The sequence below is a fragment of the Solanum dulcamara genome, chromosome 7 (assembly GCF_947179165.1).
Source record: "Solanum dulcamara chromosome 7, daSolDulc1.2, whole genome shotgun sequence".
NCBI classification, from domain to species: domain Eukaryota; kingdom Viridiplantae; phylum Streptophyta; class Magnoliopsida; order Solanales; family Solanaceae; genus Solanum; species Solanum dulcamara.
Genome location: NC_077243.1, coordinates 45951606 through 45978465, shown reverse-complemented (window position 1 = coordinate 45978465; position 26860 = coordinate 45951606).

Sequence of the window (26860 nt, the reverse complement as noted above, 5' to 3'; positions counted from 1 at the left end):
ATTCTTCCATCTCGTGTGATCATACAAGCACTAACGTATTAAGTTCTATCAGAATTTTGAAGTTAAGCATGCTAGGGCGAGAGTAATATTGGGATGGGTGACCTTCCTTGGAATTCTTCGTGTATCATTTCACTATAATCCTTTCTACGATGTGCGGACACTCAATTTAGCCTAAGATTTACCTCAGTGTTATCTCACGAGTATTTATGTTTTGCCCTGTCCTTCCTTTGTTATCTTGCGACCAGTATTGGCGTAGACCTTTAGTTCCGCTATGACTATGTCCTTTTTTAGTCAGTTTGGTTTAACTTCCCCTATTGTATTCCCCCCCTTTCTGTACGCACCCATTCATTAGGGTGGGCTACTGAGTAGCGCTAAAGTTCTTTCATATAGTGACCTTTGGAGCCATTTTGAGTTTTGGCTATTATTAGCTGGCACAGCTTTAAAGGAATTTGACATATAAGCTCCCCTATCCTTTATTCACTTTGTGTTCTTCTCATTTTCTACCACAAGAGGATTTCTATTCCTTTGTCCTTGGTTATACATTTATCGCAACATCATTTGCGACCAACTCTATAGCCAACATTTTGGCTTTTTGGTCTAGCATGTTGTCATTATCCTTCGTAGTGTCTCTTGAATTATTTGATATCCTTTTATGGTTACACTATTTTGTTTTTATACGTAGCCGCCTTCTTGGGTTATGTTGTTCAGGGTCTCATCACAACTTCTTATCGCTGCCTTATATAGCATTCTGGCTTCCATCCAACTATTGGTAGCCTCCGAACCTTCTTAACTTGGTTCGGCAAGATACATTGTTGAAGTTAAGACGTTCGTCTCAGATATATTCCCATATTGATTGCCTTCACCTTACTTTTGCCATTTTCTCATTAACTTCCCCCCTTTAGAGGGTACTCGCACTTTCATTTGTTTGTACTTGTAGTCGTTCAATTTCAATTAGGCAGTACTAGTATTCCGACGATAACTATTCCAAGTTTTCTTGAAGCAGTGGCTTTATACCAACCTATATCCTTTGTTTCTTGGGACGAATAGACGTTGCATCATTTGTTCCTTAAGTTTTCCATCCTCGTCCCTTAAGGGTTCCACTATTTTTGGGGCGACGTTGTGTACATGCGTCATTTTTTTGTATCGTAAGCCCTATGCTCTTACTGCATTCTCAACTCAGGCCTTTAACTTAGTCAATGCATACTATGTGCATCTGACTAGTGGTTCCACTTTGTCTCTGCATACTCGTATGACACTGTTCAATTCATACTTACATATCCCCTTTTTATTTCGTATTCGTATTCAGTTCCTGACATCTCTCTAAGGTGCTTCTATTCGAAGATCTTTCCACAATTAGTCGGTGGAAAACTATAAACTGTTATCGTAAACCCTTTTCCAATCATTGTTGGAAGAGACTCGAATCCCTTAATCATCATAGTACTTTCATTTTTATACTCGACCTACCTGGTTTCCTTTTGAGTTTATCTCGAGTTAGGAACAACTTATCTAATTTACAATTAGAAGTTGAGGTCTTGGTACTTCCAGAATGAGTGAAGCTCAATTATTGGGCATCTTACCTTTCCACCGGATCTTTTTTTTTTTTACAACATAATTACGGTTGGAGATACTACGATCTGAACTGTACTGCTCAGATAGCCTTTTATTTCTTCGAAATGATTTCCTCGAATAAGAAGAGTATCCCTTATTGACGACATGAAGAGTACCTCTTATAACTTTAACTGAATATAATAGGGGTACTTAATATCAATCTGCAGGACATCTTAAAAATCTACGTTTCATTCCCTGTTCTTGTCCTGTGAAAATTTCGACAGAGTTTCCTCTATATTTCTTACTTATCCCAAACCTGCACGCAGAAAATACCAACAATGCCTCACAAGGCCAACACATATATATTCTCATGTCACAGCCGCACAGGGCTTTCAACGTCAATAATAATATAAAATACTGGACTTACCTCATATGTCCAACTTCAAACTGCATCTATTGCACTTCCTGACTGCATTCCCTTCAGGTTTCAGCTTTACATTTCAAATAATACTTCACTACCTTACCAAACGGATATCTTCCGTGCCTTCACTTTACTTACCTGCGTGCTTCGTGATGTCCCATGTCGTCAATTACCTTCTTTGTTGGTGTCCTCCCTCTGTTAAGATCCAAGGTTAGTATAAGGAATTTTCCTATGACTCAGATCTATAGCACGATCTCAGATGTAGAAGAAAGGTAACATTCTAAATGTCCTATAGCTTCCTATTTATAGATGTGGCGCGCAACACATCGATAACCAAGACTCTATTACACACGGTCTGCAGACACTCCGAGGACGAACTGCTCTGATACCACTTCTATCTAGACCCAACCCCGTAGGCCGCGACTGGGGTCAGACCTGGACCCCCCGTACACATATCTATCAGCTGTGGTCACATTAAACTATAAATAAAACAATATATCATATGATAGAGCCCCACTAGGCGATAACATTTTCATAAACTGTAGCCCTTTTCGTTTGTCTCACAACATGACAGGGCACGCAAGCCGACAAGGCTGCCATAACATAATAATATACATCATATATCATTTAGACCCAGCTGAATCAAACTGACATACACAACCCACATATACATATCTACAGACCTCTAAAAATATAAATGACAACATATGGCGGGACAGGGCCCCCGCCGTACCCCTGAATGGATAAAAAAAATTCTATACATCCGTGGACAGTATCAAAAACTAGGCCCCGATACAAAGGAGCCTCTCCCAGCTGAGCTACATGGAATCCTAAACTGACGGACTCCCAAAATCTGTATCTGTACCTGCGGGCATGAACGCAGCCCCCCGAGAAAGGGGGTCAGTACGATATATGTACTGAGTATGTAAAACATAATATAATACAACTAGAAGCATATCTGAGATAGAGAATAGGGGATACGATATCAATTCAGAAACCTGTACCTGTACTTTGTGAATTACAAAAACATGCATGTTCGAGTCATATCATATAGCTGGCCATTTCGGGGGTCCGGTGAATCATCTCTGTAAAATCATCTCTGTAAAACTATCATGGCCCCAGCGCCATTACCACCTTATTACAACACATCATCATATATCTATACACGTATCCTGGCCCTCTATTGAGGGACTCAGGGAATAATGCAGTGAACTGTGCACGAGAACATATCCTGGCCCGGGACTCAGGGAAAGAAGTGTTACAATATACACGAGTAGAGTAGTGAGTAACTTTATGTAATTTAAATCATTATTAGAGACTTGACCGTATAAGAAGATTAAAATTTTGTCGGAGGACTCGAGTAGTAGTGTAGTCATCTCGAGTGACTTCTAAATGCCATTATGGGCAATATCAATTATAATCTCGGGGCTCCTAGACATGTACTAAAGTAAAGCCAAATCGCTTATGGAACCAGAAACATTTGTTAACAAATAGTATGTAAGACTTGGAGCCTGTACATTTGTTACCTTTTTAACATATAAAAGTTTACAAGGAAATAGTTCGACTACTGTAGGAGTTCTATATTCAGAAGTAAATAAGAGATGTTTGAGGATGGAGTTACCCCAGAGCTCAGATCATATTCAACTTACAACTAAGACAAAGACATGCCCAAAAGAAGAAAGAGAATAAGCTTTATGTAGTCTGTACTTTGTTTTAGATGACTTTCATACCCGGCCCATTATAGGGCTCGGTGAGCCACTATGGCATTCAAATCTCACTTTCGTACCAAATATATATCAAGAGAAGGGAAAGATAGTTTCCCATACACTATTCTTTAGCATGTAGAAGCCTTAATAGGTAATACTCAATCCTTGTAGGGGTGTTAACACTTAACTGTAGTTAGGGATTATGGGGCGTACCTGGAGTTCTGGGAATGGAATTATTCCCACATTCCACATACAATTCACTTAAGGCTAAAACTTGCCAAAAGGAAAGAAAGATAATTGTACGTGCTTATACCAAAACATGCCAAAAGAAAGCTTTACATACCTCTTGGGAGTTACCCTTTATCCTGCTCGCCTCGTCGTCTTCTGAACCTATTCAATATAAAGTAATACGAATATCAACTACTCTTAACTTTTCAGTATCTGAGGTTACGCCTTAATGTTAATGGAATCTATTCCCTTAGTCGTTTCCTCGACTAGTTCTTTAGTTTGTTAAGGCGTTAACGAAAATTGGGCAGCACCTCCCCTATAATGTGCCCAATCCAAATTTCCAATTAGGTCCCTAAGACCTACAGCCAACCAACAACAACAACCTGCAGAAATTCATACTAACAATATACAACATAAACTCCAAACGACTTATTCAAAAAGATGATATCAAATAGGGTGTCTAGTCTTTATTTTACAACGCCTTTAATTATACGCAACGGGGGGTCATGTGGACTCAACCAGAAGCACCCTAACCCACATTAGAACATATTTAGGCCCTGAAACAAGACACCACACCCCTGCAGCAGCAACTCACAAGAACAACGCCTTACCTTGACGACAATTCGACTATAACGACTACACTTTAGTTTATTCCGAACGCCAAGTATTCTAATGATATTTTCACACTTCCAGCCACCTATAGGGCGTGTAACATGATCCATCAGAACACATAAAGCTCAAATTTAAAGAAGAAACCTTACCTTACGTTAAACTTGTCAAACTCGCCAAAACTATCCAAAATGTGAAATCTGGACAGCTTACTGTCTTACCTTGTCGCTTTATTTCGAAGGGGTAATGGAGGGAAACAGGATTTATGTCCTTCATGAAAGTTATATACATGTGTCTTAGGGTCGCAAAAAATTTCGAATCATCCCTACATCAATTTTGTACAAAAAGATATGAGCAAAATAGTTACAGCTGTCCGTGTAGAATTTCCAAAACCAAATAAGAGCAGTACCTCCTCTATGCTTCATCACCATTTTTCGTACTGATAAATGTAAAACTGGATTTTGGAGTCTGAATGAAAGTTATATACCCACGAAATACCTTTCCAAAACATATTAAATGACTCCAAACAAATCTCTACACAAGAAGTTATACCAATATTACTAACCACTGTCCCTTCCAAAAACGGGTTTGTTAACTAGCGCTTTATCTTATTTTCTCTTCCAAATTCCAATTGCAAAGATGGAGTTTTACTTCCATGAAGGTCTTAAAATACATATATACGTATCCACGTACTTAAGGTACACCGTATATAATTAATTCACGGAAGAAAATTGGAAAACTAACCTTTAAACTTCAAGAACCATGGATGCTTCTCTATTTCTCTCCCTCACGTTTTTTTTCTCTATGTTGGCTGATGTTTTGATGGATAACTAAAGTATATGATATATATCAACATATATATGTGGCTTTAGGGTGTGACACGTGTCAACCCCAAGAGGTGACACGTGTCCAGCCCCTATTGGGCCACCGTATCATGCTGCCAACTATGGGATGCCACGTGGTAGTGGGGTCCCCCCAAGCAGGTGGGTCACCTGCTTGCTTGAGGTGATGCCATGTGTCGCGTCTTCATTGGCTACCACGTGTCATCTTTTTTCCCTTCCTCGTGGGCTCATAATCTCGTCTTATTTTATGTACCTATGTAATCCGTGCTACGTAAGTTTGATATATGCTTAAGTAGCTCAAGTGCATATGACTTCTAACTTAGTAGCTTACATAGGTAAATCGGGTCCTACGACTCATTACTTGGCCTCCAATTCCTTCCGGACTCTTATGATTTCATCTCCAACCTTCTCTAGTATGGGGTATCACATTCTACCTTCCTTAGAGCCGTTTGATAGTGTCGTAACTTAAGTGGCTCATATGCTAGCTTCTAAGTAACTTAAGGGACATTCCGAGTTCGAATATGTGGGGTGTAACAATAATAATTAATAAATCACTGTAGCTGTATCTTGTAAAACGACATTATGTATCTCAGTGTCATATTCCGTACCCAGCCCATTGTGGGACTCGGTGTTACAAATGTATCATTATGTTATCACATGTGTATATATACCGTACCCGAACCTTTATGGAACCCAGTCAATAATTATGTCATCTTACCATCATATACATATATCATACCCGACCCTTTATGGGACTCAGTCATACCCGGCCTTTTATGGGACTCGGTCAAATTCGAACCTTTATGGGACTCGGTGAATATTTATATAGTCTTATGTCATACATGACCCTTTATGGGACTCAATCATACCCGACCCTCTTATGAGGGACTTGGTGGAAGATATATTAGACATATGCACGAGCAGAGCAGTGAGTAACCATATGCAAGCTAAATCATTATCTGAGACTCCATGAAATAGCCAAGTGAACCATCAATTGAAGATTCGGGTAGTTATTGTCTTGAGTACCCTCTGAGGGTCATTAGGGATCATATTAAGTAGACCCTTAGGTGTCATAGACGTGCATCAAGATAATGCTATACAGCTTACGCAATCAGATACATTCATCGCCCTAGAGCCCTTAGGAATACGAGCTTGCATATCCAGTTACTACCCAACATATAGAAGGCTTGAGTGTAGTAGTTCAACTGCTTTAGGACCTTTAACATTCAAAAGTGAGTACAAGCCATGAGTTACACCCGGAACCTATAAATGGAATTAACTCTAACTCATATCATATACCTCTTCACTTACATTAAGACATTTCAAGAGAAGGAAGGGATAAGCTTCACGTGTACTACCTTTTGTCATGTAGAAGACTTACAAGACAATAATAACTATCGCAGGAGTTCTAACATCAAGAAGTGAATAAGATTTACAAACTATACTCAGGGTTCTATGAATGGAATTATCCCCATAGTATATATACCATCCACTTATGACTAAGACATGCCAAGAGAAAATAAGAGATAAGCTTTACATACTATCTACTTTCCCTCATATAGTCGTCATACACATATGAGTCGTGGAACATATGGCCGGATCCTTAGATAGTAACATATATCCTACTTGGCCCATCAAGGGACTCGGTACCATAAACATTTCATCATAACATCGTAACTGATGTCAAGGACATATCAAGAGAGAAGAAGGGTAGCTTTACATATTTATGCCAAAAACATGCCAAGAAAAAGAAGGTAGCTTCATATACCTCTTATGGGTTACCCTTCACCACGTTTGCCTCATCGTATTTTGAACCTATTTAACATGGAAATAATACTAAGATTAATAACCTTCCACTGTCCAACTTCCCTATCCACAACCAAGTATCCAGAGGAATTATTTCCTTATCAATTTTCCTCGACTAGTTTACTACTAGTTCCGAAGTCGGTGGAAATCAGGAAGCACCTCCTCTATAACTTGCCCTATACCAATTATAATCTTAGCAGTCATATTTACCACAACAAACAGAATCTATATACAATCAAATCACTCCAATACGATGAAGTAAAAATTCTACACAACTCGCACAAAACTACGATACCAAAATAGAGTTTTTAATCTTTGTTTCGTAAAACCTTTAACCATACGAAATGGAGGGTCGTGTGGATGAAACCAGCAGAACCCACACCCTTTTTAGAACAATTTCCATCCCGGAAAAACACAACCTACCTAGCTGCAACCACAACACCACAATCATAACACATTACTCGACTTTGATTTAACTATAACGACTTTAATTTAGTTTATTTCTAACGTCAAGTATTCTTATGAAATTTTTCCACTTAAAACCTCATTTAAGACATGTAATGTACTGAATAAAAATACCATAAACTCCAATTTGAAAGGGAAAACCTTACCTTGCCCGAAACTCGCCAAAACTCACCTCGGAATCTCTTTTAGCGCGGCTGAAACTTCGTGGCTGTTGGTTATCCTTTTGGTGATTCTCCAAACCATAATTTTTCATTACTAAAACCTTAATATCATCATTTTATACCCTAGATAATTAATTCACAGAATGAAATCGGAAAACTTACCTTTTTCTCCTAAATTCGTAGCTCTTTCTCTCTAGTTTAGAGTTTCTCTTCTCTTTTCTTTTCTAGAATTTTCTTGAATGAAGATGAAACTTATTGGATAAGAATGAATTGAAAAGTGATAAAACATATATATAGGCCACCTTAGCTGGTGACACGTGTCAAAACCTAAGTGGTGACACGTGTTAGGCCCTCATTGGGCCAATGCACCACCTCTTCCAACTATGAGCTGCCACGTGGCATGTGGGGGACCACCTTCTTGCTCCAGCTACTGCCACATGTCACCTTTTTTTCCCCCTAGTGGGTTCATAATCTCATCTTACTTTACGAACCTATGTAATCCTTGCCACGCAAGCTTGGTATGTACTCAAGTAGCTCAAGTATGTAAGATTTCCAAGTTGGTAGCTTAAGTAAGTAAGTCGAGTCCTACGACTCATTATTTGGTCTCCAACTTCTTCTGAATTCTTACAACCATATTTCCAATCTTCCCTACTATGGGGTATCACATTCTTCTTTCCTTAGAGTTACTTGATAGCGTTATAGATTATCCAGCTCACATGGTAACTTCTAAGGAGCTTAAGAACCTTACAAGAAACTTAAGAAGCTTAAGAACCTTCCAAGGTACAAATGTACGGGGTATAAAAAAACGTACCAAAACAGTCCCCCAACACGGCCCAATTGGAAAGTCAACATTAACACATACAATTCACTTTACTTTTAACACATAATCTATAACCATAATAGCGAAACAACAATCAACCCAATTTAATTTATGCAAATTCCAATTCTACCCATTTCAACACCAATATTTAATCATGGGGTTTTCTCATTTCAATTTCATTTAATTCCTTCATCCTCATATAACAACAAAAATCACAACGTTAATTAAAATTGATTCATCCTTTTTACTTCAAAATAGCCCCTCTACGGTTTTCAACACCCTTTAACAGTAATGTGTATAATTTCATATTTCCAGCCCTTCAACATACACAAATTATCTTCAAATACAATACTATAATAATAACAACAATAATCAAACTTTAATCCAACTAGAACAACTTCAATTCTGTCCATTTACAACGTCAACAATACCCATGTAATTTTCTTACTTCCAAACCCACTTAATACAAAGTAATCTCTTCATTACAACATCATTGACTCCAATTTGAAAAGAAGAACCCTACCTTAGCAACTTGGCTTGTCAACGTGGGTAAAAGTTGACGACTTTGATTAACTCGACGTTGCTGCTCGTATGATCACCCCATGTTATTGTAGACTTTCTAAGGGTGGAATTACTTTGTAAAGATTAGGTTCGGATTACTAATTTGGGCTGCAAGTTTAGCTAGCCATGGCTGAAGTTCTAAGTCTCTCTATCTCTTTATTTTTTCTAAGTTAGGAAGAAGACTAATGAGCTAAAGATGAGATCTTAGTCATGAGTTTAGACCTATATACACCACCCTTGAGAGTGACACGTGTCAGCCCCTAAGGGTGACAATTTTCATCCGCTACACATGTCCAGCCCCAAGGGTGACACGTGTCTAGCTCCTACATGTCAATCCCCTCCATGCTCTAAACAACTACTGCCATGTGTCTTGGTGGGGTCCACTTTAGTAGGTGCATCACCTACTCATTCCAAGTAGGTGCATCATCTACTTACTCTTTTTCGTAGGTTCGTAATCTCGTCTCACTTTAAGAACCTATGTGATCCTTGCTACTTAATCTCAATATTTTCTCAAGTAGCTTAATTATGTAAAACATCCAAATCGGTAGCTTAAGAAAGTAGGTCGATTACCACGAATCATTATTGGCCTACAACTCTTTTCACATCCTTCCAAACCTATTTCCAACCATCACTACTGACATAGAACTAGTCTATGCAAAATATGGGGCATTACATCCTCCCCTCCTTCGGTTCATTTGGTAATGTCATGGATAACATGAAAACTTTTAGGGAAGCAAACAAATGTTCCCATGTACAAAAATGTGGGGTATAACATCCTTCCCCCCTTTAGAATATTAATCCTCGAATGTTAACTAGTCTCATAAGGTCTTACAAATATTTTGGGAAATCTCTGTAATAGTTGCCATATATAGGTGTCTTATTAATCAATACAACCAATTTAGGAGTTTAGATTACCTGTGGGTATAGGGAAAAAGTATGGATATTTACTTTTTACCTCTTCCTCGGCTTCCTAGGTCATCTCTTCTCCATTCTTATTTTGCCACAATACTTTGATGGAGGCCACGTCCTTGATTCGTAACCTTCTAATCTGCTGATTCAGGATGACGATAGGTTGCTCCTCGTAGGATAACTTCTTTGTGACCTGGACGCTGTTACACCCCACACTCTCGAGCTCGGAATGTCTCTTAAGTTCCTTAGACATTATTATGTGAGCTGGATAAGCTACGACACTATCAAACGCCTCTACGGAAAGGAGAATGTGATATCCTATAGTAGAGAAGGTTGGAAATAAAGTCATAAGAATCCAGAAGGAATTGGAGGCCAAGTAATAAGTCGTAGGACTCAATTAACCTACGTAAGCTCCTAACGTAGAAGTCTTACATACCTAAGCTACTTGAGGATATGCTAAGATTACGTAGCACGGATTATATAGGCTCTTAAAATAGGATGACATTACGAACCCACGAGGAAGAGGAAAACAGGAAACGTGGAAGCCAATGAAGGAGCGCCACGTGGAAATAGGTGACCCACCTACTTGACCCACTTACTTGAGGGTGGGCCCCACCAAGGACACGTGGCAGCCTAGGAGCCTTGACAGGGATACGTGGCCCAAAAAGGGCTTGACATGTATCACCCTAAGAGGATGACATGTGTTACCTCTTGGGAAGACCTATATATGTATGTTATGTGACTCAGATATTCAGTTTCTATCCAAATTTCAGCCTATAACAAGAGAGAAAACGTGAGAAAGAAAGAGAGAAAACGCTAGGGGCAAAGAGAGGACCCTACGGGTTGGCCAAGAGATAAAGGTAAGGCCCAATTTCGTTCCGTGAATTAATTATTTAAGGTACTATACGTTGATATGAAGGTGTTGAATAATGAAAATTTTCTATATGGAGAAGCAAAAACGGATAGCAAACAGTCCACGCAGTTTCAGCGCGACTAAAGAAGTTCCGAGGCGCAATTTTGGCTAGTTTTGGCCAATTTCGGGTACGGTAAGGCTTCTCCTTTAAATTTGGACTTTATGGGGTTGTTATGTAGTGTATTATATACCTTTTATACTACTTAAAGGATAAAAAATGTCGTGGGAATGCTCAACGATAGAAACAATAGAAATTGAAGTCGTCGTAGTTAAATTGTAGTCGAAATGATGTATTGTATGTGTGGAGGCTGATGCTGGTTGGGTGGTGGATATTGAAGAGACTAAATGTGTCTTAAAATAGGTGGGGGAGCTTATGGTTGTATCCACTCGACCCCCCTACTTCGTATGGTTAAAGGTTTTGCAAAATAGAAACTAGAAACCATATCTTAGATATCGTAATTTCGAGCGAGTATTTCGGTGGTTGTAATGTATAATGTTGCCATGTTTTATATATATATGAGCTGCTGGTTAAGTTTTTGGTTGGATTTAGGTATTAGGGAAGTGATTGGGAATTCGGATAGGGCAAATTATAGGGGAGGTGCTGTCCGATTTCTGTTAACGCCTTAACTAGTTAAGGAACTAGTCGAGAAGGGAAGCGAGGGGATGAGTTCTATAAATACTCGTGTGTAACCTAAGGTGATGAAAAGCCTAAGTTTGTTGATACTTGTATTGCTTCCATGTTAAATAGGTTTAGAGGACGATGACGTGGACGTGATTAAGGGAAGTCCAGAAGAGGTATGTAAAGCTATTTTTCTTTATTTTGGCATGTCTTAGATATAAGTTATGAATGGTTTGTATATGAAACTTGGGGATAATTCCATTCATAAAGCTCCGAGTATAGTTCATAATTCTTATCCACTTCGTAATGGTAGAACTCCTGTAATAGTTGAGCTATTTCTGTTTTAAGGCTTCTATAGGACAAAAGGTAACATATGTAGAGCCTATTGATTCATGTTCACTTCTAAATTCTAAGGAACTTACGGTAGCTGAGCTATCACCCTTGATCCTTCTATACAGGAAATAGTAACTGGATGCATGGGAAACATGAACTATAACTCCTATTCATTTCTTAATATCAAAGTTCTTGAAGTAGTTGAACTGCCACTCTCGAGTCCCTATATGATGAATACTAATTGAATGTATGAGCTCCATGCCTAAGAACTCTATAATGACAAGTGTGTCTGATTGCATAAGCCGTTTGGTATTACCTTAAGAAAAGTCTAGGAATCTTGAGACTCCGTCGATATGGCCCCTAATGTCATTTAGAGGATACTTCAGATGATAATCATTTTGATCCTCAAATGATAGTCCATGACGATTCTTATATCGAGTCTCAGATGATGAGCTAATTACATATGGTTCATCGTTACTCTACTCATGCAGGCTATTAATACGTCACTCACCATGTCCCATGAAAGGCCGGAGAGGATAAACTCACCGTGTACCATGAAGGGTCAGGCAGGATAAACTCACCGCATCCCATGAAGGGTCGGGCATGATAAATTCACCGTATCCCATAAAGTACCGGGCATGATAAATGATAAAATGATTATTCACCGCATCCCATGAAGGGCCGGGCATGATATATGATGAAATGATTATTCACCGCGTCCCATGAAGGGCCGGGTATAATATATGATGAAATAATTATTCAGCGCATCCCATGAAGGGCCGGGCATGATATATGATGAAATAATTATTCACCGCGTCCCATGAAGGGCCGGGCATGATACACGATGAAATAATAGCTTCACTGAGTCCCTCACTGAAGGGACGGATACAGTCTATAGGCATGCATATGGAAATATAGTGACACAGTAGTAGCACCAAGTCCCACAGCAGGCCAGGTATAGTATGTAAAGAAGATATACATGCCCTCATGTCATAAGATACAGGTAGAGAAATTCGTTAACTGTTATATTTGTTTCCTGCATCCCTACTTCAGTTGTTAGCTCAGTTATGTGTTATTATGCTTTATATACTTAGTACATATATCGTACTGACCCCCATTCTCTAGGGGGTTGCATTTTATGCCCATAGGTACAGATGTTCATTTTGGAGATTTGCCAACTTACGGTTTCCACTAAGCGATATTGGGGGCGCTCCACTATTCCGGAGCCTAACTTTTGATACTTGCTATGTAATATGTATGTATTTATTTGTCCAGGAGTACGGCGGGGGCCCTATCCCACCATATGTTGCATTTACTATTCTTAGAGGTCTGTAGACATATATATATGTGGGTTGTGTATAAGCTTGTTTGGACTATGCCTATATGGCATGTTGTAAATGTTTTTATGTTATGGTAGCCTCGTCGGCTCGCGTGCCCTTTCATTATATGATACGAATGAAAAAGGATACATATATATGAAAAAGTTTTAAACTATTGAGGTTTTTATGTATAGTATCACATCATACACGGTTCAAATTAAGTGTAGCTGATAAATATGCATAAGGGGGTCAAGGTCGGACCCCAGTCGCGGCCTACGGGGTTGGGTCGTAACAGAAGCGGTATCAGAGTGGTTCTTCCTTGGAATATCTACAGACCGTGTCTTGTGGAGTCTTGTTTATCAGTTTGTTGTGTACCACATCTATAGACAGGAGGCTATAGGATAATTAGGATGTTACCTTTCTTTCATATGTAAGATCGTGCGATAGGGCCGAGTTATAGGGAATGAAATTCCTCATACTAACTTGTGATTTCAGCTGAAGGACAATATCGATAGAAGAAAGTAATTGACGATACTGGAAGTTACAAAGTACATAGGTAAGCAAAGTCACGAAAGACAAATGTCAGGTAAGGTATTGAAATGCTATTGACATATAAAGTTGAAGAGTGAAAGGAAAGGTAAATAAGAAAGTGTAACAGGTACACTTCGAGTGGACATACGAGGTAAGTCCCTTTCCGTACTGTTAATTGTAGGCACCCTGTGTGGCTGCGATATGAGATTATATGACTATATATATGTGTGCCCTGTGAGGCACTGTTGGCATTTTCTGTATGCAGGTGTTGAGATAGTAAGAAATACAGAGGAAACTCTACCCAAATTTTTTTAGAAATGAGAAGAGAATGAGATACAGGGCTGTAGTATGTCTTGAAAGATTGTGTTCACATAACCCATGTCACGACCCAACCCCACAGGCCGCAACTGGGGTCCGTCTTGGACCCTCTTATGTGTATTTATCAGCTATTCTTAAGTTGAACCTTGTGTGATGTTATACTATATACAAACCCTGTGGGTCAAAAACTTTTTTTTCAGGAACCTGTAGCCTCATTCACCTGTATCATAACAGGAAAGGGCATGCGAGCCAACGAGGCTTCTATACCACGAAAACATTTGCAATACGTCGTATGAGCATAACTGAAACCAACTTACAAATAACCCACCTACACATGTCTACAGACCTCTAAAAGTAATAACTGCATCATATGGCGGGACAAAGCCCCCGCCGTACCCTTGAATAAATAAATATGTATATTAAATGACTAGTATCAAAAATTAGACTCTAGGACAGTGAAGCAGTTCCGACATAGTTGAGAGGAACTCCTAAGCTGACCAATCTCCAAAATAAATATCTGTACCTACGAACATGAAACGCAGCCCCCTGGAGAACGGGGGGTCAGTACGACATATGTACTAAGTATATAAAGCATAATATATCATAACTAAAATAACAACTGAAATGGGGATACAGAAAATATATATAACAGTTAATAGATTACTGTACCTGCAACTTAGAACATGCAGTCATATACCTTATCATACCCTGTACCCGGCCCTCTAATGAACTCGGTATCATAATCGGTTCATCGTAATCCTTCCCGCCCTTCACGGGATGCGGTGAATGATCATTGCATCATATATCATGCTCGACCCTTCATGGGATGCGGTGAATAATCATTTTATCATATATCATGCCCGACTCTTCATGGGATGCGGTGAATTTATCATGCCCGGCCCTTCATGGGACGCGGTGAATTTTTCATGCTTGACCCTTCATGGGACGCGGTGAATTTGTCATGCCTGGCCGTTCATGGGACGCGGTGAATTTATCATGCCCGGCCCTTCATGGGACGCGGTAAATTTATCATGCCCGGCCCTTCATGGGATGCGGTGAATTTATCATGCCCGACCCTTCATGGGATACGGTAAATTTATCATGCCCGGCCCTTCATAGGATGCGGTGAGTGACATATTAATAGCCTGCATGAGTAAAGTAATGAGGAACCATATGCAATTAGTTTATTATCTGAGATTCGATATAACAATCGTCATGGACTATCATTTGAGGATCAAAACTATCATCGTCTCACTATCCTCTAACTTCCATTAGGGGCCACATCGACGGAGTCTCAAGAGTCCTAGGCTTTTATTAACGTAATACCAAATGGCTTATGCAATCAGAGACACTTGTCATTATAGAGTTCTTAGGCATAGGAGCTCATACATTCAATTAGTATTCATCATATAGGGACTCGAGGGTAGCAGTTCAACTACTTCAAGACTTGATATTAAGAAATGAATATGAGTTATAGTTCATGCTTCCCATGCATTCGGTTACTATTTCCTATATAGAAGGCTTAAGGGTGATAGATCATCTACCTTAAGATCCTTAGCATTTAGAAGTGAACACGAGTCAATAGGCTCTACCTATATTACCTTTTATCCTATAGAAGCCTTAAAAGGGAATAGCTCAATTATTACAGGAGTTCTACCATTACGAAGTGGATAAGAATTATGGACTGTACTCGGATCTTTACGAATGAAACTATCCCCAAGTTTCATATACAAACCATTCATAACTTATATCTAAGACATGTCAAAATAAAGAAGAATAGCTTTACCTACTTATGCCAAAAGCATGCCAAGAGAAGGGATAAGCTTTACATACTTATTCCAAAAACATGCCAAAGGAAAGCTTCGCATACCTGTTATGAAATCAATACGAACATCAAACTCTTTAGACCTTTAAGCGTCTTACATTACTTAAGAGTATTCATAAACCCCATTCCCTCACTCGCCTTCTCGACTAGTTCCTTAACTAGTTAAGGCGTTAACGAAAATCAGACAGCACCTCTCCTATAATGTGCCCTATCTGAATTCCTAATCACATCCCTAATATCTAAAACAAACAAAAAACATAAAAAGCATCTCGTATATATAAAAAACTTTGCAACATTATACATTACAACCTCCGAACAACTCGCTCGAAATTACGATATCCAAAATAGGATTTCTAGTTTCTATTTTGCGAAACCTTTAATCGTACGAAGCGTGGAATCATGTGGCTGCAACTAGAAACTTCCACACCTATTTTAGAACACATTTAGACCCTGAAAAACATACCACCCAACCATCAGCAGCCTCCAAACACACCATGCCTCACTTCGACTACAATTTAAGTACGGCGACTTTAATTTAGATTATTTCTTTCGCTGAGCATTACCACGATTTTTCCATACTTCCATAAGTATAAAAGGTACATAATACACTCCATAAAACCCCCATAAATTCCAAATTTAAATGAGAAACCTTACCTTACCCGAAATTGGCCAAACTAGGCAAAATCGCGCCTCAGAACCCTTCTTAGCGTGCTGAAACGGTGTGGACTGGTTGCTGTCCGTTTTGTCTGCACCAAGCCGTGATTTTATACTTCTAATACCTCCATATCATCATGGTATATGCTAGATAATTAATTTATGGAATGAAATCGGGACTTACCTCTTTTTTTTCCTCCTAGCCGTCGCTAGTTTCTCTCTAAACTAGGGTTTTGTTCTTGAGTTTTTGCTGAAGTTTAATGGATCTGCACTGAAGTATAAGACACATATAAATGTATATATGTGGTCCTAGGAGGTGACACATGTCATCCCCATATGGTGACACGTGTCCAGCCCCTATTGGGCCACGGATCCAAGCCTTACCCCTAGGCTGCCATGTGTCCTTGTGGGCCCCACCTCCCAAGTTGGTGGGTCACCCACTTTACCCTAAGTAGGTGGGTCCTGCTTACTTGAGGTGCTTCCACATGTCGCTCCTCTATTGGCTTCCACGTGTCATCTTTTCCCCTTCCTCGTGGGTTCGTAATCTTATCTTATTTTAGGTGCCTATGTAATCCATGCTACGTAAGTTTAGTATGTCCTCAAGTAGATCAAGTATGTAAGACCTCTGAGCTGGTAGCTTACATGGGTAAATTGCATCCTATGACTCATTATTTGGCCTCCAATTCCTTCCGGATTCTTATGACTCTATTTTCAACCTTCTCTACTATGGGGTAACACATTCTCCTTTCCTTAGAGTCATTTGATAGTGTCGTAGCTTATCCGGCTCACATGATAATGTCTAAAGAACTTAAGAGACATTCTGAGCTCAAGAGTGTGGGGTGTAACAACCCATATGAACTTATACTTCCATAGAGTGAGAGGTCAGCCTGCACTATAACCTACATTAATTGCCTTCCATTTCTGAGTCGGGATTCCCATCCCCCGTAACAGGCTATTAAGCCTCCGAGACTCCGCTTCGTTTAAGCTATTATACAACTCCTCTTAATTCAACTTGTAACACCTTAGGTATGCTATCTTGCTCTTTTACTCAGATCTTCTTTCCAGTTTTATTACCAAATATTATGTTGTAATTCTTACACAAACATGTGTAAGTACTTAGAGAAATTCAGAAAATACATTAGCGTTGCTATACTAGCGGCTTACCTCCTTCAATCGAGGTTAGGTCTCCACTACGGATTTTGTCCTTGATACCGATTATATCTTAATAGTTCTGCCTTGAACCATCTTACACTTTTCTTTAGTAGATTCTAAATTAGCAATCCTAGTGCTATTCTCACCCAAGCACACTTAACTTTGGTGTTTTGATGGAATCCAGTGCATTATTGCTGGTATGATCGTGTCTATCTCTTATGGGGTCTTGTTTGAAGTTTAAGCGTTCCTATTTATATATGATAGCGTCAGTTGATTTTCTTCTTACGCTTGTACTTCTCTTGTCTACTTTCCCCCTTTTAGGGTGTACCCATATCATCCCCCATTTATTTTCAGCTATTCCCACGCGAATAATTCTAGTCTAACATATTTAACATGTCGTACCGTATCTACATTTTCTGTTAAATCATCCATATGTTAGGTTGCTGTTATAGGAAACCCTAGCACAACCATAGGGTGCTTTAGTTTCCGCAATGTAACATATAAAATCTCATCTAATGATCGAGTAATATTCGTAATGTAGCAGTGCATTCAAAGCCACATTCCATTCATCCCAATCAGTAATTAGCTCGTGCTCATAATTGGTTAAAATTATCCACTCGGGAGTACTTATACTTTGATGATTTGTGTTTCAAGCTCTGTCATTATACTAACCTTATTCTAGGGGATACCACTTATTCTTCTAATACCCTCGTAATGCAGCAGTTGTTCTGTAAATAGACATTCCCTCTCCTTGCAAGATCTTAATAATCATCAAGGTGGAGTCACATATACACAATACTTCTTTATGCCTCGTGAACTTTCATCTTTATCATGTACCTAAGGCTCACTTCTAATCCTACTTAAAACCATATCAACTTCATTATAGTGGTGGCCTTGTCTTACCACCTTTTCATTGTACTGTACTTTTAGTTCGTAACTATCTATTTCCCTTTTTGTTCGATACTCACACTTAATTAATCACATCTATCTTGAGTGCCTCTACTAAAACTTCTCTATTATTCCTCCAGCTCATCTCCATTTTTGGTTGGGCACAAGGAATTCCATATTACCCTTTATTTCCTTGCACTAGCTATCCTTTTCGACATCATATAACCTTTATTCGAAACTTTCCTTACAAAACTTGATAAATCTTCCTTATTTGTTCCATAGCTTGCTTTTCCGTTTCACACCTATCTTTACATTCCATTCGCATAGACCACGTCATACCTTTTAGTTAATTCCTTACTAAGCTTTACTTATTCTCATAACGGTTTCTTTTATATTCACCTGGTACCCTATTCGCATTCAGTCCCATAGTATAACACCGCTTGACCTTCTTCACGATTGATACTATGGGCTACTTACCCTTCTTAGTTAGTCTTATCCTTAATATTTCACAAGCTGTCATATAAGCACTTCACTTCCATCACAATCCTTTTTCCTTTTTACTCTTGTCGTAATCATACTATTACTTCTTTCAACTATAACTCGTCATAGTGTATCCCTATGTATCAATTCAGGCGATGCCTTACTATATTATTTTATCCCAATCTATCAGTCTTTTCTAAGTCAGCTTCGTTGGCTTATAGGTCCTTTCCAACTTCGTTCTACTATACCAGTATTGACCTCCTAGTTTCTATTGCCATTAATTCCGCAATAAACTTGTTTCTCGAGGTCAACCATACTTGTTTAGTCAAATCTCATCATTGTTGTGAGCACAACTTTACAAGACATACTACAGCCTTATATCTCATTCTCTTTTTATTTTTATGAAAATTTGGGCAGAGTATCCTCTGTATTTTTTACTATCTCAACACCTACACGCAGAAAATACCAACAATGCCTCACAGGGCACACATATATATATTCATATTATATAACATCTCAGCCGCACAGGGCACACATATATAGTCATATCATCTTATATCGCAGCCACTCAGGGAGCCCACAATTAGCAGTATGGAAAGGGACTTACCTCGTATGTCCACTCGAACTGCACCTATTACACTTTTCGGTATACTTTTCCTTTCATTTTTTTAACTTTATATATCAATCGTATTGAAACACCTTACCTGCCATTTGTCTTTCATTCCTTTGCTTACCTGCATACTTGGTAACTTCTTTTATTGTCAGTTACTTTCTTTTATTGATATTGTCCTTCTGCTGAAATCACAAATTAGTATGAGGGATTTCGTTCCCTATGACTCGGCTATATCGCACGATCTTAGATATAAAAGAAAGTAACATCCTAAATATCCTGTAGCTTCCTGTCTATAGATGTGGTGCACAACACACCAATAAACAAGACTCTACTAGACACAGTCTGTAGACATTCTAAGGACGAACTGCTCTGATACCACTTCTGTCACGACCCAACCCCGTAGGCCGCGATTGGGTCCGACTTGGACCCCATTATATGTATCTATCAGATACACTTAAGTTGAACCGTGTGTGATGTGATACTATATACAAACCCCAATGGGTCAAAAACTTTTTTCAGGAACCTATAGCCTCATTCACCTGTATCATAACAAGAAAGGGCATATGAGCCGACGAGGCTACCATACCACAAAAAATTTTGCAATAAGTCATATGAGCACAACTGAAACAAACTTACAAATAACCGACATATACATGTCTACAGATATCTAAGAGTAATAACTGTATCATATGGCGGGACAGGGCCCCCACCATACCCCTGAATAAATAAGCATATACATCAATGACCAGCATCAATAGTAAGGCTATGGAACAGCGGAGCACATCCAACATAGCTGAGTGGAAATCCTAAGCTAGCGGATCTCCAACATGAACATCTGTACCTGTGGGTATGAAACGCAGCCCCTCGGAGAACGGGGGGTCAGCACGACATATGTACTGAGTATATAAATGTTATACCCCGTACTTTGGTACCTTAGAATGCTTCTTAAGCTTCTTAAGTTTCTGGGAAGGCTCTTAAGTTTCGTAGAAGTCGTCATGTGAGTCGGATAATCTATAACGCTATCAAATAATCCTAAGGAAAGGAGAAGGAGATAATCCATAATAGAGAAGATTGGAAATAGGGTCATAAGAAACCAGAAGAAGTTGGAGGTCAAGTAATGAGTCATAGGAGTTGACTTACTTGTGAAAACTATTACTTGGGACATTTTACATACTAAGCTACTTGAGTATATGTCGAGCTTAAGTAGCAAGGAATACATAGGCTCTTGAAGTAAGACGAGATTACGGGCTCACGAAAGAGAAATAAGGAAACGACGTGCCTACTCAAAGCAAGTAGGTGATGCCCCTACTTGGACAAGCAGGTGATGGCCCTACTTAGGGTCAAGTAGGTGATGCAGCAGCTTGGGTGGACCCCACGTTGCCATGTGGCGGCTTTGGATTAGATGCATGATTGAGGTGGCATCCTGGGGGATGCCACGTATTAGCCCTAGTGGCTGCAACGTGTCCCCACTTAAGGATACATATATATACATGTGTATTGTTGGATCAACTCACTTTTCAACATCTTTACACTTCAAAAAAATTGGAGAAAAACTTGGAGAACATGGAGAGAGAGCTACGGATTTGGTTAAGCAAGGTAAGCCTTTCGATTTCAGTCCGTGAATTAATTATTTAAGGTATTCTTCGGTTAAGCAATGGTGTTTAACAACATAAAATTTATAGTTGGGGTTTCTAGGAGGTTCTCGTTCTTGTCAACAAACCCATTTTTGGAATGAGACTGTTGTTAGTAATAATAGTATAACTCCTTGTGTAAAGCTTCGTTTCGAGTGATTCAAGATGTTTTGGAAAGATATTTCATAGGGATATAACTTTTTTTTATACTATAAAACCCATTTTTGCTTTTATTTTCTCGAAAATAGGTGAGGTGCTGCCCAGATTTCATTTCAGAAATCCTACACGGGCTGCTATTGGTATTTTAGGCATATCTTTTGGTATAGAATTCTTGTAGGGTTGATTCAAAATTGTATGAGACCCTAAGACACATTTATATAACTTTAATTGAGGCCAAAAATATTTTTTCCCTAAATTACCCCTTCAAAACTAGGCGACAATAAAAGACAGTAGGATGTCCAGAATTCACGTTTTGATAGGTTTGGCGAGTTTGACTAGTTTAGGTTAAGGTAAGGGTTTTCCTTTCAATTAGGAGTTTATGGTGTTGTTATGAAGTGTATTACATGTTGTGTAAGTTGCTGTAAATATGAAAGTTCCATAAATATGCTCGACGTTCGAAACAAACCAAATTGGAGTCGCTATAGTTAAATTGTAGTCGAAGCAATGTGTTGTGCTTGTGGTGTGTGGCTGCAGGTGTATGGTGTGTGTTGAAGGGACTAAATGTGTCCTAAAATAGGTATGGGAGATTATGTTGGTATCCACACGATACCCTCTCTTCGTACGGTTAAAGGTTTTGCAAAACGGAAACTAGAAACCTTATTTTGGTATCGTGGTTTCGAGTGAGTCATTTGGAGTTTATGTGGTATAAGATTGATGTGAATTGTATATATATATGCTGCAGGTTATTATTGTTGGTTGTCTGTAGCTATTAGGAGTATGATTGGAATTCGGATAGGGCACATTATAGGGGAAATGCTGCCCGATTTTCGTTAACTCTTTAACTAGTTAGGGAACTAGTCGAGAAAGATAGCGAGGGGATGATTTCTACAAATACTCGTGTGTAGCCTAAGGTGATGGAAAGACAAGGGTTGTTAATACTCGTATTGCTTTTATGTTACTTAGGTTTAAAGGACGACGAGATAAACGGGATAAAAAGTAACCCGTAACAGGTATGTAAAGCTAATGTTTTCTTCTTTTGGCATGTTTTGGCATAAGTATGTAAGGCTTATACTTTCTTTTAGCATGTATTTGGCATATGTATGTAAATCTTATTCCTTCTCTTAGCATGATTTGACATAAGTATACAAAGCTAATCTCCCTTTTTGGCATGGTTTTTACGAAGCAAGTATATGACTTTCATATGATTCCAAAGAAGTTACTATTCTTAAAGCCACTAGGATGGTCAATTTCTCGACTTCCAAAAGATATTTTGTTATGCCTTAATACATATATACGATTCCCAGAAGTTCTATTTTGATATAGTCTATAGTGACTTTCAAAAGGTACTTGATATGACTTTTGTCTCGATTTTGAACGAAATCTCATTTTGATTATTCCGTCGAGTCTAAAATATGATTTAAATTGCATATAGTTTCTCACTACTCCAGTCGCGGATGCCTCAATGTTTCCTTCATCGAGCCCGAGTCAGGTTTTGTTATCGTGCGTACTTCTCTGCATTGTTCGCCGTGCCCCAACATGAGGGGGAAGGTACGACCTGTACATGGGATTTGTGGAGTTATGATGTGCCATGTACACATATGATATGATATGATTTGATATGACCATCTGATATGATATGAACTGTTATAGAGATATTCCCTACTCTTGATGTATGTTGTGCTGTGGCGCCAGTAATGGGGTGGCGACCATGTTTTGTTCTCCGCTTCCCATAATGGGGCCGGATATGTCATATGTTTATCTGCATACATTATTTATGGTTATGATTTTTTTTTTGATATTCTGGGTATTTAGCTCACTTTTGCACCTTCTGTTCTAGTAATGGCTTTACTTGTTACAGTCCATGCTTTACATACTCAGTACATATATCATAGTGACCCCCCTTAACTCGGGGGGCTGCATTTCATGCCCGTAGGTACAGATGTTAACTTTGGACATCTGCCAACTGAGGGTTTCCACTCAGCAATGTTGGAAGTGCTCCACTGTTCCAGAGCCTAACTTTTGATACTGGTCATTTGATATAAATATTTGTTTATTCAGGGGTACGATGGGGCCCTATCCCATCATGTGACTAGGCTAGCATTCTATAGAGGTCTGTAGACTTGTGATATGGATTCTGTATATATGTTTTGAGCTTTATGATCCGTGATGGCCTTAACGGCCTTCGTATGATACATCTATTTTTGTGTGCTCTCTAGCGGTTCTTTTTTTGATTTCTTCATATGTTTATTCGGCTAACATACTCAATGGGGCTAAGGGTACGTATGGGTGCCCTAATCGGACACCAGTCATGGCCTACAGAGTTAGGTCGTGACAAAAATAGTATCAGAGCAGTTTGTCCTTGGAGTGTCTATAGAGCGTGTCTACTAGAGTCTTGTTTATTGGTGTGTTGTGAACCACATCTATAAACAGGAGGCTACAGGACATTTAGAATGTTACCTTTCTTTCATATCTAAGATCGTGTGATAGAGCCGAGTCATAGGGAATAAAATTCCTCATACTAACATATGGTTTCAGGAGAAGGACAATATTGATAAAAGAACGTGACCGATGATATTGGAAGTTACAAAGTACGCAGGTAAGCAAAGGCACGAAAGATATTTGTCAGGTGAGGTATTGAAGTACGATTGACATGTAAAGTTAAAAATGGAAAGGAAAAGTAGACAGGGCAGGGTAACAAGTGCCTTTTGAGTCGGGCAGATGAGCTATGTTCATTTTCATACTATTGATATTGGGTGCCCTATGTGGCTGCGATATGATATGATCTAAATATATATACATGCGTGCCTTGTGAGGCACTATTGGCATTTTCTGCGTACGGGTGTTGTGATAGTAAGAAATACAAAGGAAACTCTATCTAAATTTTCGTAGAAATAAGAAGAGAATGAGATACAAGGATGTAGTATATCTTGGAAGGTTGTGCCCACAACAATGATGAGATTTGATTAAACTACGAGTATGGATGACCTTGAGAAATGAGTTAATTGCTAAATTGATGGCAATAGAAACTAGGAGGTTGATACTAGTATAGTAGAACGAAATTGGAAAAGACTTATAAGCAAAAGAAAATGATTTAGAGAAGATTGATAGATCGGGATAAAATGATATATTAAGGCATTGCCTGAATTGATATACAGGGATAAATGATGACGAGTTATAGTTGAAAGAAGTAACAGTATGATTAAGACAAGATTACAAGGGAAAAAGAATTGTGATGGAAGTGAAGTGTTAATAAGACAGCTTGTGAGATATTAAGGATAAGATTAACTAAGAAGGGTAAGTAACCCATAGTAAGAATCGTGAAGAAGGTCAAGCAGTGTTATACTATGGGACTAAATGCGAACATAATACCATGTGAATATAACGAAGGTCATTATGAGAATAAGTAAGGAATAATAAGGAAGTTCCAACAGAGGCACCCAAGATAGACATAAGTAACTAAATATGCGGATGGAGCAAAAGGAGAATGTATAGTCATAGATTTACAGGGGTAGTACAACAATATAGTGTCAAGGTAAACCTAGTATTAAGGTAAGCTTGATATGTTGTTGAGAAAGTGAGCATCAGGTGCACGATAAAGACGAAATCTCATGAAGCATAAAGATGTATTATGTATACATGACTTGAGTACCAATGATTAGATTGGATTAGCACCTCACGGGTATGTTAAGATGTCGTACATGGGAGACTAAAGGTATGAGTGGTATAAAGGAAGGCATAGATAGGGTGCGATATACGAAAGGTGTTGGAAAGGAATCTTACGCATTTGAAAATTAGAAATAAGGGCATAAGGTATAACACAAAAAGACAATGACATGGATACACCCTAAAGGGGGAAAGTAGACAAGAGAAGTACAAGCGTAAGAGAAAATCAACTGATGCTATCATATGTAAATGGGAACTCTTAAACTTTGAACGAGATCCCATAAGGGATGGATGCGATCATACTAGCACTAACACACTGGATCCCTTCAGAACTCTGAAGTTAAGCGTGCTCGGGTAAGAATAGTACAACGATGGTGTCACGACCCAACCCCGTAGGTCGCGACTGGGGTCCGACCTGGACCCCCCGTACACATATCTATCAGTTGTGGTCACAATGAACTGTAAATAAAACAATATCATATAACAGAGCCCCACTGGGCGATAACATTTACATACACCTGTAGACCTTTCTGTTTGTATCACAACATGACAAGGCACGCAAGCCGATAAGGCTGCCATAACATAACAACATGTATAATATATCATATAGACCTAGCTGAACCAAACTGACATATACAACCCACATATATATGTCTGCAGACCTCTAAACATATAAATGACAACATATGGTGGGACAAGGCTCCCGCCGTACCCCTGAATGGACAAAACAATTTTTATACATCATTGGACAGTATCAAAAACTAGGCCCCGATACAATGGAGCCTCTTCCAGCTGAGCTGCATGGAATCCTAAGCTGACGGACTCCCAAAACCTGCATCTGTACCTGCGGGCATGAACGCAGCCCCCCCGAGAAAGGGGGTCAGTACGACATATGTACTGAGTATGTAAAATGTAACATAATACACTGGAGGTATATTCGAACTAGAGAAGCAGGGGATAATATATCAAATCTGAAACCTGTACCTGTACTCTGTGAATCAGGAAAGCATGCATGCTCAAGTCATACCATATAGCCGGCCCTTTCAGGGGTCCAGTAAATCATATCTATAGGACCATCATAGGTCCGGTGCCATCTCCACCTTATTACATCACATCATCATATATCTATACACTTATCCTGGCCCTCTATTGAGGGACTCAGTGCATAATGCAGTGAACTGTGCACGAGAACATATCCTGGCTCGGGACTCAGGAAAAGAAGTGTTACTATATACACGAGTAGAGTAGTGAGTAACTATACGCAATTTAAATCATTATTAGAGACTTGACCGTATAAGAAGATTAAAATTTTATCGGAGGACTCGAGTAGTAGTGTAGTCATCTCGATTGGCTTCTAAATGCCATTATGGGCAATATCAATTATAATCTCGGGGCTCCTAGACATGTACTAAAGTAAAGCTAAATTGCTCATGGAACCAGAAACATTTGTTAACAAATAGTCTGTAAGACTTGGAGCCTGTACATTTGTTACCTTTTTAACATATAAAAGTTTCCAGGGAAATAGTTCGATTATTATAAAAGTCCGATATTCAGACATAAATAAGAGATGCTAAGAATAGAGTTACCCCGGAACTCATATCATGTTTAACCTACAACTAAGATATGCCAGAAGAAGAAAGAGAATAAACTATATATAGTCTGTACTTTCCTTTATGGGATCTGCAT